Source organism: Ambystoma mexicanum, chromosome 2q, assembly GCF_040938575.1.
Source record: "Ambystoma mexicanum isolate Mex_15411 chromosome 2q, UKY_AmexF1_1, whole genome shotgun sequence".
NCBI classification, from domain to species: Eukaryota; Metazoa; Chordata; class Amphibia; order Caudata; family Ambystomatidae; genus Ambystoma; species Ambystoma mexicanum.
Genome location: NC_090924.1, coordinates 1,417,121,887 through 1,417,144,719, shown reverse-complemented (window position 1 = coordinate 1,417,144,719; position 22,833 = coordinate 1,417,121,887).

Genomic DNA, 22,833 nt, shown 5'->3' with positions numbered 1-22,833 from the left:
CATGGTGAGCATCCCTGCATGTGATTACCAGCATGGTGAGCATCCCTGCATGTGATTACCAGCGTGGTGAGCATCCCTGCATGTGATTACCAGCATGGTGAGCATCCCTGCATGTTATTACCATCATGGTGAGCATGTGATTACCAGCATGGTGAGCATGTGATTACCAGCATGGTGAGCATCCCTGCACTGCATGTGATTACCAGCATGGTGAGCATCCCTGCATGTGATTACCAGCATGGTGAGCATGTGATTACCAGCATGGTGAGCATCCCTGCATGTGATTACCAGCATGAGCACTTAAGCAGTGAGCATCCCTGCATGTGATTGCAAGCATTAGCACATAAGTGGTGAGCATCCCTGCATGTGATTACCAGCATGGTGAGCATCCCTGCATGTGATTACCAGCATGGTGAGCATCCCTGCATGTGATTACCAGCATTGTGAGCATCTCTGCATGTGATTACCAGCATGGTGAGCATCCCTGCATGTGATTACCAGCATGGTGAGCATCCCTGCACTGCATGTGATTACCAGCATGGTGAGCATCCCCGCATGTGATTACCAGCAGGGTGAGCATCCCTGCATGTGATTACCAGCATGGTGAGCATGTGATTACCAGCATGGTGAGCATCCCCGCACTGCATGTGATTACCAGCATGGTGAGCATCCCTGCATGTGATTACCAGCATGGTGAGCATCCCTGCATGTGATTACCAGCATGGTGAGCATGTGATTACCAGCAGGGTGAGCATCCCTGCATGTGATTACCAGCATGGTGAGCATCCCTGCACTGCATGTGATTACCAGCATGGTGAGCATCCCTGTATGTGATTACCAGCATGGTGAGCATCCCTGCATGTCATTACCAGCATGGTGAGCATCCCTGCACTGCATGTGATTACCAGCATGGTGAGCATCCCTGCATGTCATTACCAGCATGGTGAGCATGTGATTACCAGCAGGGTGAGCATCCCTGCATGTCATTACTAGCATGGTGAGCATCCCTGCATGTGATTACCAGCATGGTGAGCATCCCTGCACTGCATGTGATTACCAGCATGGTGAGCATCCCTGCATGTGATTACCAGCATGGTGAGCATCCCTGCACTTCATGTGATTACCAGCATGGTGAGCATCCCTGCATGTCATTACCAGCATGGTGAGCATCCCTGCACTGCATGTGATTACCAGCATGGTGAGCATCCCTGCATGTCATTACCAGCAATGTGAGCATCCCTGCATGTGATTACCAGCATGGTGAGCATCCCTGCATGTCATTACCAGCATGAGCACTTAAGCGGTGAGCATCCCTGCATGTGATTGCAAGCATTAGCACTTAAGCGGTGAACATCCGTGCATGTGATTGCAAGCATGAGCACTTAAGCTGTCCGCATCCCTGCATGTGATTGCAAGCATGAGCACTTAAGCGGTGAGCATCCTTGCATGAGTTTACCAGCATGGTGAGCATGGGATTACCAGCATGGTGAGCATCCCTGCATGTGATTACCAGCATGGTGAGCATGTGATTACCAGCATGGTGAGCATCCCTGCACTGCATGTGATTACCAGCATGGTGAGCATCCCTGCATGTGATTACCAGCATGGTGAGCATCCCTGCATGTGATTATCAGCATGAGAACTTAAGCGGTGAGCATCCCTGCATGTGATTGCAAGCATGAGCACTTAAGCGGTGAGCATCCGTGCATGAGTTTACCAGCATGGTGAGCATGTGATTACCAGCATGGTGAGCATCCCTGCATGTGATTACCAGCATGGTGAGCATCCCTGCACTGCATGTGATTACCAGCATGGTGAGCATCCCTGCATGTGATAAACCAGCATGGTGAGCATCCCTGCATGTGATTACCAGCATGGTGAGCATCCCTGCACTGCATGTGATTACCAGCATGGTGAGCATCCCTGCATGTGATTACCAGCATGGTGAGCATCCCTGCATGTGATTACCAGCATGGTGAGCATCCCTGCATGTGATTACCAGCATGGTGAGCATCCCTGCACTGCATGTGATTACCAGCATGGTGAGCATCCCTGCATGTGATTACCAGCATGGTGAGCATCCTGCACTGCATGTGATTAGCAGCATGGTGAGCATCCCTGCACTGCATGTGATTACCAGCATGGTGAGCATGTGATTACCAGCAGGGTTAGCATCCCTGCATGTGATTACCAGCATGGTGGGCATCCCTGCATGTCATTACCAGCATGGTGAGCATCCCTGCACTGCATGTGATTACCAGCATGGTGAGCATCCCTGCATGTCATTACAGGCATGGTGAGCATCCCTGCACTGCATGTGATTACCAGCATGGTGAGCATCCCTGCACTGCATGTGATTACCAGCATGGTGAGCATCCCTGCATGTGATTACCAGCATGGTGAGCATCCCTGCATGTGATTACCAGCGTGGTGAGCATCCCTGCATGTGATTACCAGCATGGTGAGCATCCCTGCATGTTATTACCATCATGGTGAGCATGTGATTACCAGCATGGTGAGCATGTGATTACCAGCATGGTGAGCATCCCTGCACTGCATGTGATTACCAGAATGGTGGGCATGTGATTACCAGCATGTTGAGCATCCCTGCATGTGATTACCAGCATGGTGAGCATCCTGCACTGCATGTGATTAGCAGCATGGTGAGCATCCCTGCACTGCATGTGATTACCAGCATGGTGAGCATGTGATTACCAGCAGGGTGAGCATCCCTGCATGTGATTACCAGCATGGTGAGCATCCCTGCATGTGATTACCAGCATGGTGAGCATCCCTGCATGTGATTACCAGCATGGTGAGCATCCCTGCATGTCATTACCAGCATGGTGAGCATCCCTGCACTGCATGTCATTACCAGCATTGTGAGCATCCCTGCATGTGATTACCAGCATGGTGAGCATCCCTGCATGTGATTACCAGCATGGTGAGCATGTGATTACCAGCATGGTGAGCATCCCTGCATGTGATTACCAGCATGAGCACTTAAGCAGTGAGCATCCCTGCATGTGATTGCAAGCATTAGCACATAAGTGGTGAGCATCCCTGCATGTGATTACCAGCATGGTGAGCATCCCTGCATGTGATTACCAGCATGGTGAGCATCCCTGCATGTGATTACCAGCATTGTGAGCATCTCTGCATGTGATTACCAGCATGGTGAGCATCCCTGCATGTGATTACCAGCATGGTGAGCATCCCTGCACTGCATGTGATTACCAGCATGGTGAGCATCCCCGCATGTGATTACCAGCATGGTGAGCATGTGATTACCAGCAGGGTGAGCATCCCTGCATGTGATTACCAGCATGGTGAGCATGTGATTACCAGCATGGTGAGCATCCCCGCACTGCATGTGATTACCAGCATGGTGAGCATCCCTGCATGTGATTACCAGCATGGTGAGCATCCCTGCATGTGATTACCAGCATGGTGAGCATGTGATTACCAGCAGGGTGAGCATCCCTGCATGTGATTACCAGCATGGTGAGCATCCCTGCACTGCATGTGATTACCAGCATGGTGAGCATCCCTGTATGTGATTACCAGCATGGTGAGCATCCCTGCATGTCATTACCAGCATGGTGAGCATCCCTGCACTGCATGTGATTACCAGCATGGTGAGCATCCCTGCATGTGATTACCAGCATGGTGAGCATGTGATTACCAGCAGGGTGAGCATCCCTGCATGTCATTACTAGCATGGTGAGCATCCCTGCATGTGATTACCAGCATGGTGAGCATCCCTGCACTGCATGTGATTACCAGCATGGTGAGCATCCCTGCATGTGATTACCAGCATGGTGAGCATCCCTGCACTTCATGTGATTACCAGCATGGTGAGCATCCCTGCATGTCATTACCAGCATGGTGAGCATCCCTGCACTGCATGTGATTACCAGCATGGTGAGCATCCCTGCATGTCATTACCAGCAATGTGAGCATCCCTGCATGTGATTACCAGCATGGTGAGCATCCCTGCATGTCATTACCAGCATGAGCACTTAAGCGGTGAGCATCCCTGCATGTGATTGCAAGCATTAGCACTTAAGCGGTGAACATCCGTGCATGTGATTGCAAGCATGAGCACTTAAGCGGTCCGCATCCCTGCATGTGATTGCAAGCATGAGCACTTAAGCGGTGAGCATCCTTGCATGAGTTTACCAGCATGGTGAGCATGGGATTACCAGCATGGTGAGCATCCCTGCATGTGATTACCAGCATGGTGAGCATGTGATTACCAGCATGGTGAGCATCCCTGCACTGCATGTGATTACCAGCATGGTGAGCATCCCTGCATGTGATTACCAGCATGGTGAGCATCCCTGCATGTGATTATCAGCATGAGAACTTAAGCGGTGAGCATCCCTGCATGTGATTGCAAGCATGAGCACTTAAGCGGTGAGCATCCGTGCATGAGTTTACCAGCATGGTGAGCATGTGATTACCAGCATGGTGAGCATCCCTGCATGTGATTACCAGCATGGTGAGCATCCCTGCACTGCATGTGATTACCAGCATGGTGAGCATCCCTGCATGTGATAAACCAGCATGGTGAGCATCCCTGCATGTGATTACCAGCATGGTGAGCATCCCTGCACTGCATGTGATTACCAGCATGGTGAGCATCCCTGCATGTGATTACCAGCATGGTGAGCATCCCTGCATGTGATTACCAGCATGGTGAGCATCCCTGCATGTGATTACCAGCATGGTGAGCATCCCTGCACTGCATGTGATTACCAGCATGGTGAGCATCCCTGCATGTGATTACCAGCATGGTGAGCATCCTGCACTGCATGTGATTAGCAGCATGGTGAGCATCCCTGCACTGCATGTGATTACCAGCATGGTGAGCATGTGATTACCAGCAGGGTTAGCATCCCTGCATGTGATTACCAGCATGGTGGGCATCCCTGCATGTCATTACCAGCATGGTGAGCATCCCTGCACTGCATGTGATTACCAGCATGGTGAGCATCCCTGCATGTCATTACCAGCATGGTGAGCATCCCTGCACTGCATGTGATTACCAGCATGGTGAGCATCCCTGCACTGCATGTGATTACCAGCATGGTGAGCATCCCTGCATGTGATTACCAGCATGGTGAGCATCCCTGCATGTGATTACCAGCGTGGTGAGCATCCCTGCATGTGATTACCAGCATGGTGAGCATCCCTGCATGTTATTACCATCATGGTGAGCATGTGATTACCAGCATGGTGAGCATGTGATTACCAGCATGGTGAGCATCCCTGCACTGCATGTGATTACCAGAATGGTGGGCATGTGATTACCAGCATGTTGAGCATCCCTGCATGTGATTACCAGCATGGTGAGCATCCTGCACTGCATGTGATTAGCAGCATGGTGAGCATCCCTGCACTGCATGTGATTACCAGCATGGTGAGCATGTGATTACCAGCAGGGTGAGCATCCCTGCATGTGATTACCAGCATGGTGAGCATCCCTGCATGTGATTACCAGCATGGTGAGCATCCCTGCATGTGATTACCAGCATGGTGAGCATCCCTGCATGTCATTACCAGCATGGTGAGCATCCCTGCACTGCATGTCATTACCAGCATGGTGAGCATCCCTGCATGTGATTACCAGCATGGTGAGCATCCCTGCATTTGATTACCAGCATGGTGAGCATCCCTGCATGTGATTACCAGCATGGTGAGCATCCCTGCATGTGATTACCAGCGTGGTGAGCATCCCTGCATGTGATTACCAGCATGGTGAGCATCCCTGCATGTTATTACCATCATGGTGAGCATGTGATTACCAGCATGGTGAGCATGTGATTACCAGCATGGTGAGCATCCCTGCACTGCATGTGATTACCAGCATGGTGAGCATCCCTGCATGTGATTACCAGCATGGTGAGCATGTGATTACCAGCATGGTGAGCATCCCTGCATGTGATTACCAGCATGAGCACTTAAGCAGTGAGCATCCCTGCATGTGATTGCAAGCATTAGCACATAAGTGGTGAGCATCCCTGCATGTGATTACCAGCATGGTGAGCATCCCTGCATGTGATTACCAGCATGGTGAGCATCCCTGCATGTGATTACCAGCATTGTGAGCATCTCTGCATGTGATTACCAGCATGGTGAGCATCCCTGCATGTGATTACCAGCATGGTGAGCATCCCTGCACTGCATGTGATTACCAGCATGGTGAGCATCCCCGCATGTGATTACCAGCATGGTGAGCATGTGATTACCAGCAGGGTGAGCATCCCTGCATGTGATTACCAGCATGGTGAGCATGTGATTACCAGCATGGTGAGCATCCCCGCACTGCATGTGATTACCAGCATGGTGAGCATCCCTGCATGTGATTACCAGCATGGTGAGCATCCCTGCATGTGATTACCAGCATGGTGAGCATGTGATTACCAGCAGGGTGAGCATCCCTGCATGTGATTACCAGCATGGTGAGCATCCCTGCACTGCATGTGATTACCAGCATGGTGAGCATCCCTGCATGTGATTACCAGCATGGTGAGCATCCCTGCATGTGATTACCAGCGTGGTGAGCATCCCTGCATGTGATTACCAGCATGGTGAGCATCCCTGCATGTTATTACCATCATGGTGAGCATGTGATTACCAGCATGGTGAGCATGTGATTACCAGCATGGTGAGCATCCCTGCACTGCATGTGATTACCAGAATGGTGGGCATGTGATTACCAGCATGTTGAGCATCCCTGCATGTGATTACCAGCATGGTGAGCATCCTGCACTGCATGTGATTAGCAGCATGGTGAGCATCCCTGCACTGCATGTGATTACCAGCATGGTGAGCATGTGATTACCAGCAGGGTGAGCATCCCTGCATGTGATTACCAGCATGGTGAGCATCCCTGCATGTGATTACCAGCATGGTGAGCATCCCTGCATGTGATTACCAGCATGGTGAGCATCCCTGCATGTCATTACCAGCATGGTGAGCATCCCTGCACTGCATGTCATTACCAGCATGGTGAGCATCCCTGCATGTGATTACCAGCATGGTGAGCATCCCTGCATTTGATTACCAGCATGGTGAGCATCCCTGCATGTGATTACCAGCATGGTGAGCATCCCTGCATGTGATTACCAGCGTGGTGAGCATCCCTGCATGTGATTACCAGCATGGTGAGCATCCCTGCATGTTATTACCATCATGGTGAGCATGTGATTACCAGCATGGTGAGCATGTGATTACCAGCATGGTGAGCATCCCTGCACTGCATGTGATTACCAGCATGGTGAGCATCCCTGCATGTGATTACCAGCATGGTGAGCATGTGATTACCAGCATGGTGAGCATCCCTGCATGTGATTACCAGCATGAGCACTTAAGCAGTGAGCATCCCTGCATGTGATTGCAAGCATTAGCACATAAGTGGTGAGCATCCCTGCATGTGATTACCAGCATGGTGAGCATCCCTGCATGTGATTACCAGCATGGTGAGCATCCCTGCATGTGATTACCAGCATTGTGAGCATCTCTGCATGTGATTACCAGCATGGTGAGCATCCCTGCATGTGATTACCAGCATGGTGAGCATCCCTGCACTGCATGTGATTACCAGCATGGTGAGCATCCCCGCATGTGATTACCAGCATGGTGAGCATGTGATTACCAGCAGGGTGAGCATCCCTGCATGTGATTACCAGCATGGTGAGCATGTGATTACCAGCATGGTGAGCATCCCCGCACTGCATGTGATTACCAGCATGGTGAGCATCCCTGCATGTGATTACCAGCATGGTGAGCATCCCTGCATGTGATTACCAGCATGGTGAGCATGTGATTACCAGCAGGGTGAGCATCCCTGCATGTGATTACCAGCATGGTGAGCATCCCTGCACTGCATGTGATTACCAGCATGGTGAGCATCCCTGTATGTGATTACCAGCATGGTGAGCATCCCTGCATGTCATTACCAGCATGGTGAGCATCCCTGCACTGCATGTGATTACCAGCATGGTGAGCATCCCTGCATGTGATTACCAGCATGGTGAGCATGTGATTACCAGCAGGGTGAGCATCCCTGCATGTCATTACTAGCATGGTGAGCATCCCTGCATGTGATTACCAGCATGGTGAGCATCCCTGCACTGCATGTGATTACCAGCATGGTGAGCATCCCTGCATGTGATTACCAGCATGGTGAGCATCCCTGCACTTCATGTGATTACCAGCATGGTGAGCATCCCTGCATGTCATTACCAGCATGGTGAGCATCCCTGCACTGCATGTGATTACCAGCATGGTGAGCATCCCTGCATGTCATTACCAGCAATGTGAGCATCCCTGCATGTGATTACCAGCATGGTGAGCATCCCTGCATGTCATTACCAGCATGAGCACTTAAGCGGTGAGCATCCCTGCATGTGATTGCAAGCATTAGCACTTAAGCGGTGAACATCCGTGCATGTGATTGCAAGCATGAGCACTTAAGCGGTCCGCATCCCTGCATGTGATTGCAAGCATGAGCACTTAAGCGGTGAGCATCCTTGCATGAGTTTACCAGCATGGTGAGCATGGGATTACCAGCATGGTGAGCATCCCTGCATGTGATTACCAGCATGGTGAGCATGTGATTACCAGCATGGTGAGCATCCCTGCACTGCATGTGATTACCAGCATGGTGAGCATCCCTGCATGTGATTACCAGCATGGTGAGCATCCCTGCATGTGATTATCAGCATGAGAACTTAAGCGGTGAGCATCCCTGCATGTGATTGCAAGCATGAGCACTTAAGCGGTGAGCATCCGTGCATGAGTTTACCAGCATGGTGAGCATGTGATTACCAGCATGGTGAGCATCCCTGCATGTGATTACCAGCATGGTGAGCATCCCTGCACTGCATGTGATTACCAGCATGGTGAGCATCCCTGCATGTGATAAACCAGCATGGTGAGCATCCCTGCATGTGATTACCAGCATGGTGAGCATCCCTGCACTGCATGTGATTACCAGCATGGTGAGCATCCCTGCATGTGATTACCAGCATGGTGAGCATCCCTGCATGTGATTACCAGCATGGTGAGCATCCCTGCATGTGATTACCAGCATGGTGAGCATCCCTGCACTGCATGTGATTACCAGCATGGTGAGCATCCCTGCATGTGATTACCAGCATGGTGAGCATCCTGCACTGCATGTGATTAGCAGCATGGTGAGCATCCCTGCACTGCATGTGATTACCAGCATGGTGAGCATGTGATTACCAGCAGGGTTAGCATCCCTGCATGTGATTACCAGCATGGTGGGCATCCCTGCATGTCATTACCAGCATGGTGAGCATCCCTGCACTGCATGTGATTACCAGCATGGTGAGCATCCCTGCATGTCATTACAGGCATGGTGAGCATCCCTGCACTGCATGTGATTACCAGCATGGTGAGCATCCCTGCACTGCATGTGATTACCAGCATGGTGAGCATCCCTGCATGTGATTACCAGCATGGTGAGCATCCCTGCATGTGATTACCAGCGTGGTGAGCATCCCTGCATGTGATTACCAGCATGGTGAGCATCCATGCATGTTATTACCATCATGGTGAGCATGTGATTACCAGCATGGTGAGCATGTGATTACCAGCATGGTGAGCATCCCTGCACTGCATGTGATTACCAGAATGGTGGGCATGTGATTACCAGCATGTTGAGCATCCCTGCATGTGATTACCAGCATGGTGAGCATCCTGCACTGCATGTGATTAGCAGCATGGTGAGCATCCCTGCACTGCATGTGATTACCAGCATGGTGAGCATGTGATTACCAGCAGGGTGAGCATCCCTGCATGTGATTACCAGCATGGTGAGCATCCCTGCATGTGATTACCAGCATGGTGAGCATCCCTGCATGTGATTACCAGCATGGTGAGCATCCCTGCATGTCATTACCAGCATGGTGAGCATCCCTGCACTGCATGTCATTACCAGCATGGTGAGCATCCCTGCATGTGATTACCAGCATGGTGAGCATCCCTGCATTTGATTACCAGCATGGTGAGCATCCCTGCATGTGATTACCAGCATGGTGAGCATGTGATTACCAGCAGGGTGAGCATCCCTGCATGTGATTACCAGCATGGTGAGCATCCCTGCACTGCATGTGATTACCAGCATGGTGAGCATCCCTGCATGTGATTACCAGCATGGTGAGCATCCCTGCATGCCCTGCATGTCATTACCAGCATGGTGAGCATCCCTGCATGTGATTACCAGCATGGTGAGCATCCCTGCATGCCCTGCATGTCATTACCAGCATGGTGAGCATCCCTGCATGTGATTGCCAGCATGGTGAGCATCCCTGCATGTCATTACCAGCATGGTGAGCATCCCTGCATGTCATTACCAGCATGGTGAGCATCCCTGCACTGCATGTGATTACCAGCATGGTGAGCATCCCTGCATGTGATTACCAGCATGGTGAGCATCCCTGCACTGCATGTGATTACCAGCATGGTGAGCATCCCTGCATGTGATTACCAGCATGGTGAGCATGTGATTACCAGCATGGTGAGCATCCCTACATGTGATTACCAGCATGGTGAGCATGTGATTACCAGCAGGGTGAGCATCCTTGCACTGCATGTGATTACCAGCATGGTGAGCATCCCTGCATGTGATTACCAGCATGGTGAGCATGTGATTACCAGCATGGTGAGCATCCCTGCATGTGATTACCAGCATGGTGAGCATCCCTGCACTGCATGTGATTACCAGCATGGTGAGCATCCCTGCATGTGATTACCAGCATGGTGAGCATCCCTGCATGTGATTACCAGCATGGTGAGCATCCCTGCATGTGATTACCAGCATGGTGAGCATCGCTGCACTGCATGTGATTACCAGCATGGTGAGCATCCCTGCATGTGATTACCAGCATGGTGAGCATCACTGCATGTGATTACCAGCATGGTGAGCATGTGATTACCAGCATGGTGAGCATCCCTGCATGTGATTGCCAGCATGGTGAGCATCCCTGCACTGCATGTGATTACCAGCATGGTGAGCATCCCTGCATGTGATAAGCAGCATGGTGAGCATCCCTGCATGTGATTACCAGCATGGTGAGCATCCCTGCACTGCATTTGATTACCAGCATGGTGAGCATCCCTGCATGTGATTGCCAGCATGGTGAGCATCCCTGCATGTGATTACCAGCATGGTGAGCATCCCTGCATGTGATTACCAGCATGAGCACTTAAGCGGTGAGCATCCCTGCATGTGATTGCAAGCATTAGCACATAAGTGGTGAGCATCCCTGCATGTGATTGCAAGCATTAGCACTTAAGCAGTGAGCATCTGTGCATGTGATTGCAAGCATTAGCACTTAAGTGGTGAGCATCCCTGCATGTGATTACCAGCATGGTGAGCATCCCTGCATGTGAGTACCAGCATGGTGAGCATGTGATTACCAGCATGGTGAGCATCCCTGCATGTGATTACCAGCATGGTGAGCATGTGATTACCAGCATTGTGAGCATGTGATTGCCAGCATGGTGAGCATCCCTGCATGTGATTACCAGCATGGTGATAATGTGATTACCAGCATGGTGAGCATCCCTGCATGTGATTACCAGCATGGTGAGCATCCCTGCACTGCATGTGATTACCAGCATGGTGAGCATCCCTGCATGTGATTACCAGCATGGTGAGCATCCCTGCATGTGATTACCAGCATGGTGAGCATCGCTGCACTGCATGTGATTACCAGCATGGTGAGCATCCCTGCATGTGATTACCAGCATGGTGAGCATCCCTGCATGTGATTAGCAGCATGGTGAGCATCCCTGCATGTGATTACCAGCATGGTGAGCATGTGATTACCAGCATGGTGAGCATCCCTGCATGTGATTGCCAGCATGGTGAGCATCCCTGCACTGCATGTGATTACCAGCATGGTGAGCATCCCTGCATGTGATTAGCAGCATGGTGAGCATCCCTGCATGTGATTACCAGCATGGTGAGCATCCCTGCATGTGATTACCAGCATGGTGAGCATGTGATTACCAGCATGGTGAGCATCCCTGCATGTGATTACCAGCATGAGAACTTAAGCGGTGAGCATCCCTGCATGTGATTGCAAGCATGAGCACTTAAGCGGTGAGCATCCGTGCATGAGTTTACCAGCATGGTGAGCATGTGATTACCAGCATGGTGAGCATCCCTGCATGTGATTACCAGCATGGTGAGCATCCCTGCACTGCATGTGATTACCAGCATGGTGAGCATCCCTGCATGTGATAAACCAGCATGGTGAGCATCCCTGCATGTGATTACCAGCATGGTGAGCATCCCTGCACTGCATGTGATTACCAGCATGGTGAGCATCCCTGCATGTGATTACCAGCATGGTGAGCATCCCTGCATGTGATTACCAGCATGGTGAGCATCCCTGCATGTGATTACCAGCATGGTGAGCATCCCTGCACTGCATGTGATTACCAGCATGGTGAGCATCCCTGCATGTGATTACCAGCATGGTGAGCATCCTGCACTGCATGTGATTAGCAGCATGGTGAGCATCCCTGCACTGCATGTGATTACCAGCATGGTGAGCATGTGATTACCAGCAGGGTTAGCATCCCTGCATGTGATTACCAGCATGGTGGGCATCCCTGCATGTCATTACCAGCATGGTGAGCATCCCTGCACTGCATGTGATTACCAGCATGGTGAGCATCCCTGCATGTCATTACCAGCATGGTGAGCATCCCTGCACTGCATGTGATTACCAGCATGGTGAGCATCCCTGCACTGCATGTGATTACCAGCATGGTGAGCATCCCTGCATGTGATTACCAGCATGGTGAGCATCCCTGCATGTGATTACCAGCGTGGTGAGCATCCCTGCATGTGATTACCAGCATGGTGAGCATCCCTGCATGTTATTACCATCATGGTGAGCATGTGATTACCAGCATGGTGAGCATGTGATTACCAGCATGGTGAGCATCCCTGCACTGCATGTGATTACCAGAATGGTGGGCATGTGATTACCAGCATGTTGAGCATCCCTGCATGTGATTACCACCATGGTGAGCATCCTGCACTGCATGTGATTAGCAGCATGGTGAGCATCCCTGCACTGCATGTGATTACCAGCATGGTGAGCATGTGATTACCAGCAGGGTGAGCATCCCTGCATGTGATTACCAGCATGGTGAGCATCCCTGCATGTGATTACCAGCATGGTGAGCATCCCTGCATGTGATTACCAGCATGGTGAGCATCCCTGCATGTCATTACCAGCATGGTGAGCATCCCTGCACTGCATGTCATTACCAGCATGGTGAGCATCCCTGCATGTGATTACCAGCATGGTGAGCATCCCTGCATTTGATTACCAGCATGGTGAGCATCCCTGCATGTGATTACCAGCATGGTGAGCATGTGATTACCAGCAGGGTGAGCATCCCTGCATGTGATTACCAGCATGGTGAGCATCCCTGCACTGCATGTGATTACCAGCATGGTGAGCATCCCTGCATGTGATTACCAGCATGGTGAGCATCCCTGCATGCCCTGCATGTCATTACCAGCATGGTGAGCATCCCTGCATGTGATTACCAGCATGGTGAGCATCCCTGCATGCCCTGCATGTCATTACCAGCATGGTGAGCATCCCTGCATGTGATTGCCAGCATGGTGAGCATCCCTGCATGTCATTACCAGCATGGTGAGCATCCCTGCATGTCATTACCAGCATGGTGAGCATCCCTGCACTGCATGTGATTACCAGCATGGTGAGCATCCCTGCATGTGATTACCAGCATGGTGAGCATCCCTGCACTGCATGTGATTACCAGCATGGTGAGCATCCCTGCATGTGATTACCAGCATGGTGAGCATGTGATTACCAGCATGGTGAGCATCCCTACATGTGATTACCAGCATGGTGAGCATCCCTACATGTGATTACCAGCATGGTGAGCATGTGATTACCAGCAGGGTGAGCATCCTTGCACTGCATGTGATTACCAGCATGGTGAGCATCCCTGCATGTGATTACCAGCATGGTGAGCATGTGATTACCAGCATGGTGAGCATCCCTGCATGTGATTACCAGCATGGTGAGCATCCCTGCACTGCATGTGATTACCAGCATGGTGAGCATCCCTGCATGTGATTACCAGCATGGTGAGCATCCCTGCATGTGATTACCAGCATGGTGAGCATCCCTGCATGTGATTACCAGCATGGTGAGCATCCCTGCATGTGATTACCAGCATGGTGAGCATCGCTGCACTGCATGTGATTACCAGCATGGTGAGCATCCCTGCATGTGATTACCAGCATGGTGAGCATCACTGCATGTGATTACCAGCATGGTGAGCATGTGATTACCAGCATGGTGAGCATCCCTGCATGTGATTGCCAGCATGGTGAGCATCCCTGCACTGCATGTGATTACCAGCATGGTGAGCATCCCTGCATGTGATTGCCAGCATGGTGAGCATCCCTGCATGTGATTACCAGCATGGTGAGCATCCCTGCATGTGATTACCAGCATGAGCACTTAAGCGGTGAGCATCCCTGCATGTGATTGCAAGCATTAGCACATAAGTGGTGAGCATCCCTGCATGTGATTGCAAGCATTAGCACTTAAGCAGTGAGCATCTGTGCATGTGATTGCAAGCATTAGCACTTAAGTGGTGAGCATCCCTGCATGTGATTACCAGCATGGTGAGCATCCCTGCATGTGAGTACCAGCATGGTGAGCATGTGATTACCAGCATGGTGAGCATCCCTGCATGTGATTACCAGCATGGTGAGCATGTGATTACCAGCATTGTGAGCATGTGATTGCCAGCATGGTGAGCATCCCTGCATGTGATTACCAGCATGGTGATCATGTGATTACCAGCATGGTGAGCATCCCTGCATGTGATTACCAGCATGGTGAGCATCCCTGCACTGCATGTGATTACCAGCATGGTGAGCATCCCTGCATGTGATTACCAGCATGGTGAGCATCCCTGCATGTGATTACCAGCATGGTGAGCATCGCTGCACTGCATGTGATTACCAGCATGGTGAGCATCCCTGCATGTGATTACCAGCATGGTGAGCATCCCTGCATGTGATTAGCAGCATGGTGAGCATCCCTGCATGTGATTACCAGCATGGTGAGCATGTGATTACCAGCATGGTGAGCATCCCTGCATGTGATTGCCAGCATGGTGAGCATCCCTGCACTGCATGTGATTACCAGCATGGTGAGCATCCCTGCATGTGATTAGCAGCATGGTGAGCATCCCTGCATGTGATTACCAGCATGGTGAGCATCCCTGCATGTGATTACCAGCATGGTGAGCATGTGATTACCAGCATGGTGAGCATCCCTGCATGTGATTACCAGCATGAGCACTTAAGCGGTGAGCATCCCTGCATGTGATTGCAAGCATTAGCACATAAGTGGTGAGCATCCCTGCATGTGATTGCAAGCATTAGCACTTAAGTGGTGAGCATCCCTGCATGTGATTACCAGCATGGTGAGCATCCCTGCACTGCATGTGATTACCAGCATGGTGAGCATCCCTGCATGTGATTACCAGCATGGTGAGCATCCCTGCATGTGATTACCAGCATGAGCACTTAAGCGGTGAGCATCCCTGCATGAGTTTACCAGCATGGTGAGCATCCCTGCACTGCATGTGATTACCAGCATGGTGAGCATCCCTGCATGTGATTACCAGCATGGTGAGCATCCCTGCATGTGATTGCAAGCATGAGCACTTAAGCGGTGAGCATCCCTGCATGAGTTTACCAGCATGGTGAGCATCCCTGCATGTGATTACCAGCATGGTGAGCATCCCTGCATGTGATTACCAGCATGGTGAGCATCCCTGCATGTGATTACCAGCATGGTGAGCATCCCTGCATGTGATTACCAGCATGGTGAGCATCCGTGCACTGCATGTGATTACCAGCATGGTGAGCATCCCTGCATGTGATTACCAGCATGGTGAGCATCCCTGCATGTGATTACCAGCATGGTGAGCATCCCTGCACTGCATGTGATTACCAGCATGGTGAGTATGTGATTACCAGCAGGGTGAGCATCCCTGCATGTGATTACCAGCATGGTGAGCATCCCTGCACTGCATGTGATTACCAGCATGGTGAGCATCCCTGCATGTCATTACCAGCATGGTGAGCATCCCTGCATGTGATTGCCAGCATGGTTAGCATCCCTGCATGTCATTACCAGCATGGTGAGCACCCCTGCATGTCATTACCAGCATGGTGAGCATCCCTGCACTGCATGTGATTACCGGCATGGTGAGCATCCCTGCATGTGATTACCAGCATGGTGAGCATCCCTGCACTGCATGTGATTACCAGCATGGTGGCCTTCTCTGCATGTGATTGCCAGCATGGTAAGCATCTGATTACCAGCATGGTGAGCATCCCTGCATGTGATTACCAGCATGGTGAGCATGTGATTACCAGCAGGGTGAGCATCCCTGCACTGCATGTGATTACCAGCCAGGTGAGCATCCCTGCATGTGATTACCAGCATGTTGAGCATGTGATTACCAGCATGGTGAGCATCCCTGCATGTGATTACCAGCATGGTGAGCATGTGATTACCAGCAGGGTGAGCATCCCTGCACTGCATGTGATTACTAGCATGGTGAGCATCCCTGCATGTGATTACCAGCATGGTGAGCATGTGATTACCAGCACGGTGAGCATCCCTGCATGTGATTACCAGCATGGTGAGCATCCCTGCACTGCATGTGATTACCAGCATGGTGAGCATCTCTGCATGTGATTACCAGTATGGTGAGCATGTGATTACCAGCATGGTGAGCATCCCTGCATGTGATTACCAGCATGGTGAGCATGTGATTACCAGCAGGGTGAGCATCCCTGCACTGCATGTGATTACCAGCATGGTGAGCATCCCTGCATGTGATTACCAGCATGGTGACCATGTGATTACCAGCAGGGTGAGCATCCCTGCACTGCATGTGATTACCAGCATGGTGAGCATCCCTGCATGTGATTACCAGCATGGTGAGGATCTGATTACCAGCATGGTGAGCATCCCTGCATGTGATTACCAGCATGGTGAGCATCCCTGCATGTGATTACCAGCATGGTGAGCATCCCTGCACTGCATGTGATTACCAGCATGGTGAGCATCCCTGCATGTGATTACCAGCATGGTGAGCATCCCTGCATGTGATTACCAGCATGGTGAGCATGTGATTACCAGCATGGTGAGCATGTGATTACCAGCATGGTGAGCATCCCTGCATGTGATTAACAGCATGGTGAGCATCCCTGCACTGCATGTGATTACCAGCATGGTGAGCATCCCTGCATGTGATTACCAGCATGGTGAGCATCCCTGCATGTGATTACCAGCATGGTGAGCATGTGATTACCAGCATGGTGAGCATCCCTGCATGTGATTACCAGCATGGTGAGCATCCCTGCATGTGATTACCAGCATGGTGAGCATCCCTGCATGTGATTACCAGCATGGTGAGCATCCCTGCACTGCATGTGATTACCAGCATGGTGAGCATCCCTGCATGTTATTACCAGCATGGTGAGCATCCCTGCATGTGATTACCAGCATGGTGAGCATCCCTGCACTGCATGTGATTACCAGCATGGTGAGCATCCCTGCATGTGATTACCAGCATGGTGAGCATCCCTGCATGTGATTACCAGCATGGTGAGCATCCCTGCATGTGATTGCCAGCATGGTGAGCATCCCTGCATGTGATTACCAGCATGGTGAGCATCCCTGCACTGCATGTGATTACCAGCATGGTGGGCATCCCTGCATGTGATTACCAGCATGGTGGGCATCCCTGCATGTGATTACCAGCATGGTGGGCATCCCTGCATGTGATTACCAGCATGGTGAGCATCCCTGCATGTGATTACCAGCATGGTGAGCATCCCTGCATGTGATTACCAGCATGGTGAGCATGTGATTACCAGCATGGTGAGCATGTGATTGCCAGCATGGTGAGCATCCCTGCATGTGATTACCAGCATGGTGAGCATGTGATTACCAGCATGGTGAGCATCCCTGCATGTGATTACCAGCATGGTGAGCATCCCTGCACTGCATGTGATTACCAGCATGGTGAGCATCCCTGCATGTGATTACCAGCATGGTGAGCATCCCTGCATGTGATTACCAGCATGGTGAGCATCGCTGCACTGCATGTGATTATCAGCATGGTGAGCATCCCTGCATGTGATTACCAGCATGGTGAGCATCCCTGCATGTGATTACCAGCATGGTGAGCATCCCTGCATGTGATTAGCAGCATGGTGAGCATCCCTGCATGTGATTACCAGCATGGTGAGCATGTGATTACCGGCATGGTGAGCATCCCTGCATGTGATTGCCAGCATGGTGAGCATCCCTGCACTGCATGTGATTACCAGCATGGTGAGCATCCCTGCATGTGATTAGCAGCATTGTGAGCATCCCTGCATGTGATTACCAGCATGGTGAGCATCCCTGCATGTGATTACCAGCATGGTGAGCATGTGATTACCAGCATGGTGAGCATCCCTGCATGTGATTACCAGCATGAGCACTTAAGCAGTGAGCATCCCTGCATGTGATTGCAAGCATTAGCACATAAGTGGTGAGCATCCCTGCATGTGATTACCAGCATGGTGAGCATGCCTGCATGTGATTACCAGCATGGTGAGCATCCCTGCATGTGATTACCAGCATTGTGAGCATCTCTGCATGTGATTACCAGCATGGTGAGCATCCCTGCATGTGATTACCAGCATGGTGAGCATCCCTGCACTGCATGTGATTACCAGCATGGTGAGCATCCCCGCAATGTGATTACCAGCATGGTGAGCATATGATTACCAGCAGGGTGAGCATCCCTGCATGTGATTACCAGCATGGTGAGCATGTGATTACCAGCATGGTGAGCATCCCCGCACTGCATGTGATTACCAGCATGGTGAGCATCCCTGCATGTGATTACCAGCATGGTGAGCATCCCTGCATGTGATTACCAGCATGGTGAGCATGTGATTACCAGCAGGGTGAGCATCCCTGCATGTGATTACCAGCATGGTGAGCATCCCTGCACTGCATGTGATTACCAGCATGGTGAGCATCCCTGTATGTGATTACCAGCATGGTGAGCATCCCTGCATGTCATTACCAGCATGGTGAGCATCCCTGCACTGCATGTGATTACCAGCATGGTGAGCATCCCTGCATGTGATTACCAGCATGGTGAGCATGTGATTACCAGCAGGGTGAGCATCCCTGCATGTCATTACTAGCATAGTGAGCATCCCTGCATGTGATTACCAGCATGGTGAGCATCCCTGCACTGCATGTGATTACCAGCATGGTGAGCATCCCTGCATGTGATTACCAGCATGGTGAGCATCCCTGCACTTCATGTGATTACCAGCATGGTGAGCATCCCTGCATGTCATTACCAGCATGGTGAGCATCCCTGCACTGCATGTGATTACCAGCATGGTGAGCATCCCAGCATGTCATTACCAGCAATGTGAGCATCCCTGCATGTGATTACCAGCATGGTGAGCATCCCTGCATGTCATTACCAGCATGAGCACTTAAGCGGTGAGCATCCCTGCATGTGATTGCAAGCATTAGCACTTAAGCGGTGAACATCCGTGCATGTGATTGCAAGCATGAGCACTTAAGCGGTCCGCATCCCTGCATGTGATTGCAAGCATGAGCACTTAAGCGGTGAGCATCCTTGCATGAGTTTACCAGCATGGTGAGCATGTGATTACCAGCATGGTGAGCATCCCTGCATGTGATTACCAGCATGGTGAGCATGTGATTACCAGCATGGTGAGCATCCCTGCACTGCATGTGATTACCAGCATGGTGAGCATCCCTGCATGTGATATTACCAGCATGGTGAGCATCCCTGCATGTGATTATCAGCATGAGAACTTAAGCCGTGAGCATCCCTGCATGTGATTGCAAGCATGAGCACTTAAGCGGTGAGCATCCCTGCATGAGTTTACCAGAATAGTGAGCATGTGATTACCAACATGGTGAGCATCGCTGCATGTGATTACCAGCATGGTTAGCATCCCTGCACTGCATGTGATTACCAGCATGGTGAGCATCCCTGCATGTGATAAACCAGCATGGTGAGCATCCCTGCATGTGATTACCAGCATGGTGAGCATCCCTGCACTGCATGTGATTACCAGCATGGTGAGCATCCCTGCATGTGATTACCAGCATGGTGAGCATCCCTGCATGTGATTACCAGCATGGTGAGCATCCCTGCATGTGATTACCAGCATGGTGAGCATCCCTGCACTGCATGTGATTACCAGCATGGTGAGCATCCCTGCATGTGATTACCAGCATGGTGAGCATCCTGCACTGCATGTGATTAGCAGCATGGTGAGCATCCCTGCACTGCATGTGATTACCAGCATGGTGAGCATGTGATTACCAGCAGGGTGAGCATCCCTGATTGTGATTACCAGCATGGTGAGCATCCCTGCATGTCATTACCAGCATGGTGAGCATCACTGCACTGCATGTGATTACCAGCATGGTGAGCATCCCTGCATGTCATTACCAGCATGGTGAGCATCCCTGCATGTCATTACCAGCATGGTGAGCATCCCTGCACTGCATGTGATTACCAGCATGGTGAGCATCCCTGCATGTGATTACCAGCATGGTGAGCATCCCTGCATGTGATTACCAGCGTGGTGAGCATCCCTGCATGTGATTACCAGCATGGTGAGCATCCCTGCATGCGATTACCAGCATGGTGAGCATGTGATTACCAGCATGGTGAGCATCCCTGCACTGCATGTGATTACCAGCATGGTGAGCATCCCTGCATGTGATATTACCAGCATGGTGAGCATCCCTGCATGTGATTATCAGCATGAGAACTTAAGCCGTGAGCATCCCTGCATGTGATTGCAAGCATGAGCACTTAAGCGGTGAGCATCCCTGCATGAGTTTACCAGCATGGTGAGCATGTGATTACCAACATGGTGAGCATCGCTGCATGTGATTACCAGCATGGTTAGCATCCCTGCACTGCATGTGATTACCAGCATGGTGAGCATCCCTGCATGTGATAAACCAGCATGGTGAGCATCCCTGCATGTGATTACCAGCATGGTGAGCATCCCTGCACTGCATGTGATTACCAGCATGGTGAGCATCCCTGCATGTGATTACCAGCATGGTGAGCATCCCTGCATGTGATTACCAGCATGGTGAGCATCCCTGCATGTGATTACCAGCATGGTGAGCATCCCTGCACTGCATGTGATTACCAGCATGGTGAGCATCCCTGCATGTGATTACCAGCATGGTGAGCATCCTGCACTGCATGTGATTAGCAGCATGGTGAGCATCCCTGCACTGCATGTGATTACCAGCATGGTGAGCATGTGATTACCAGCAGGGTGAGCATCCCTGATTGTGATTACCAGCATGGTGAGCATCCCTGCATGTCATTACCAGCATGGTGAGCATCACTGCACTGCATGTGATTACCAGCATGGTGAGCATCCCTGCATGTCATTACCAGCATGGTGAGCATCCCTGCATGTCATTACCAGCATGGTGAGCATCCCTGCACTGCATGTGATTACCAGCATGGTGAGCATCCCTGCATGTGATTACCAGCATGGTGAGCATCCCTGCATGTGATTACCAGCGTGGTGAGCATCCCTGCATGTGATTACCAGCATGGTGAGCATCCCTACATGTTATTACCATCATGGTGAGCATGTGATTACCAGCATGGTGAGCATGTGATTACCAGCATGGTGAGCATCCCTGCACTGCATGTGATTACCAGAATGGTGGGCATGTGATTACCAGCATGTTGAGCATCCCTGCATGTGATTACCAGCATGGTGAGCATCCTGCACTGCATGTGATTAGCAGCATGGTGAGCATCCCTGCACTGCATGTGATTACCAGCATGGTGAGCATGTGATTACCAGCAGGGTGAGCATCCCTGCATGTGATTACCAGCATGGTGAGCATCCCTGCATGTGATTACCAGCATGGTGAGCATCCCTGCATGTCATTACCAGCATGGTGAGCATCCCTGCACTGCATGTCATTACCAGCATGGTGAGCATCCCTGCATGTGATTACCAGCATGGTGAGCATCCCTGCATGTGATTACCAGCATGGTGAGCATCCCTGCATGTGATTACCAGCATGGTGAGCATGTGATTACCAGCAGGGTGAGCATCCCTGCATGTGATTACCAGCATGGTGAGCATCCCTGCACTGCATGTGATTACCGGCATGGTGAGCATCCCTGCATGTCATTACCAGCATGTTGAGCATCCCTGCACTGCATGTGATTACCAGCATGGTGAGCATCCCTGCATGTGATTACCAGCATGGTGAGCATCCCTGCATGCCCTGCATGTCATTACCAGCATGGTGAGCATCCCTGCATGTGATTGCCAGCATGGTGAGCATCCCTGCATGTCATTACCAGCATGGTGAGCATCCCTGCATGTGATTACCAGCATGGTGAGCATCCCTGCACTGCATGTGATTACCAGCATGGTGAGCATCCCTGCATGTGATTACCAGCATGGTGAGCATCCCTGCACTGCATGTGATTACCAGCATGGTGAGCATCCCTGCATGTGATTACCAGCATGGTGAGCATGTGATTACCAGCATGGTGAGCATCCCTACATGTGATTACCAGCATGGTGAGCATGTGATTACCAGCAGGGTGAGCATCCCTGCACTGCATGTGATTACCAGCATGGTGAGC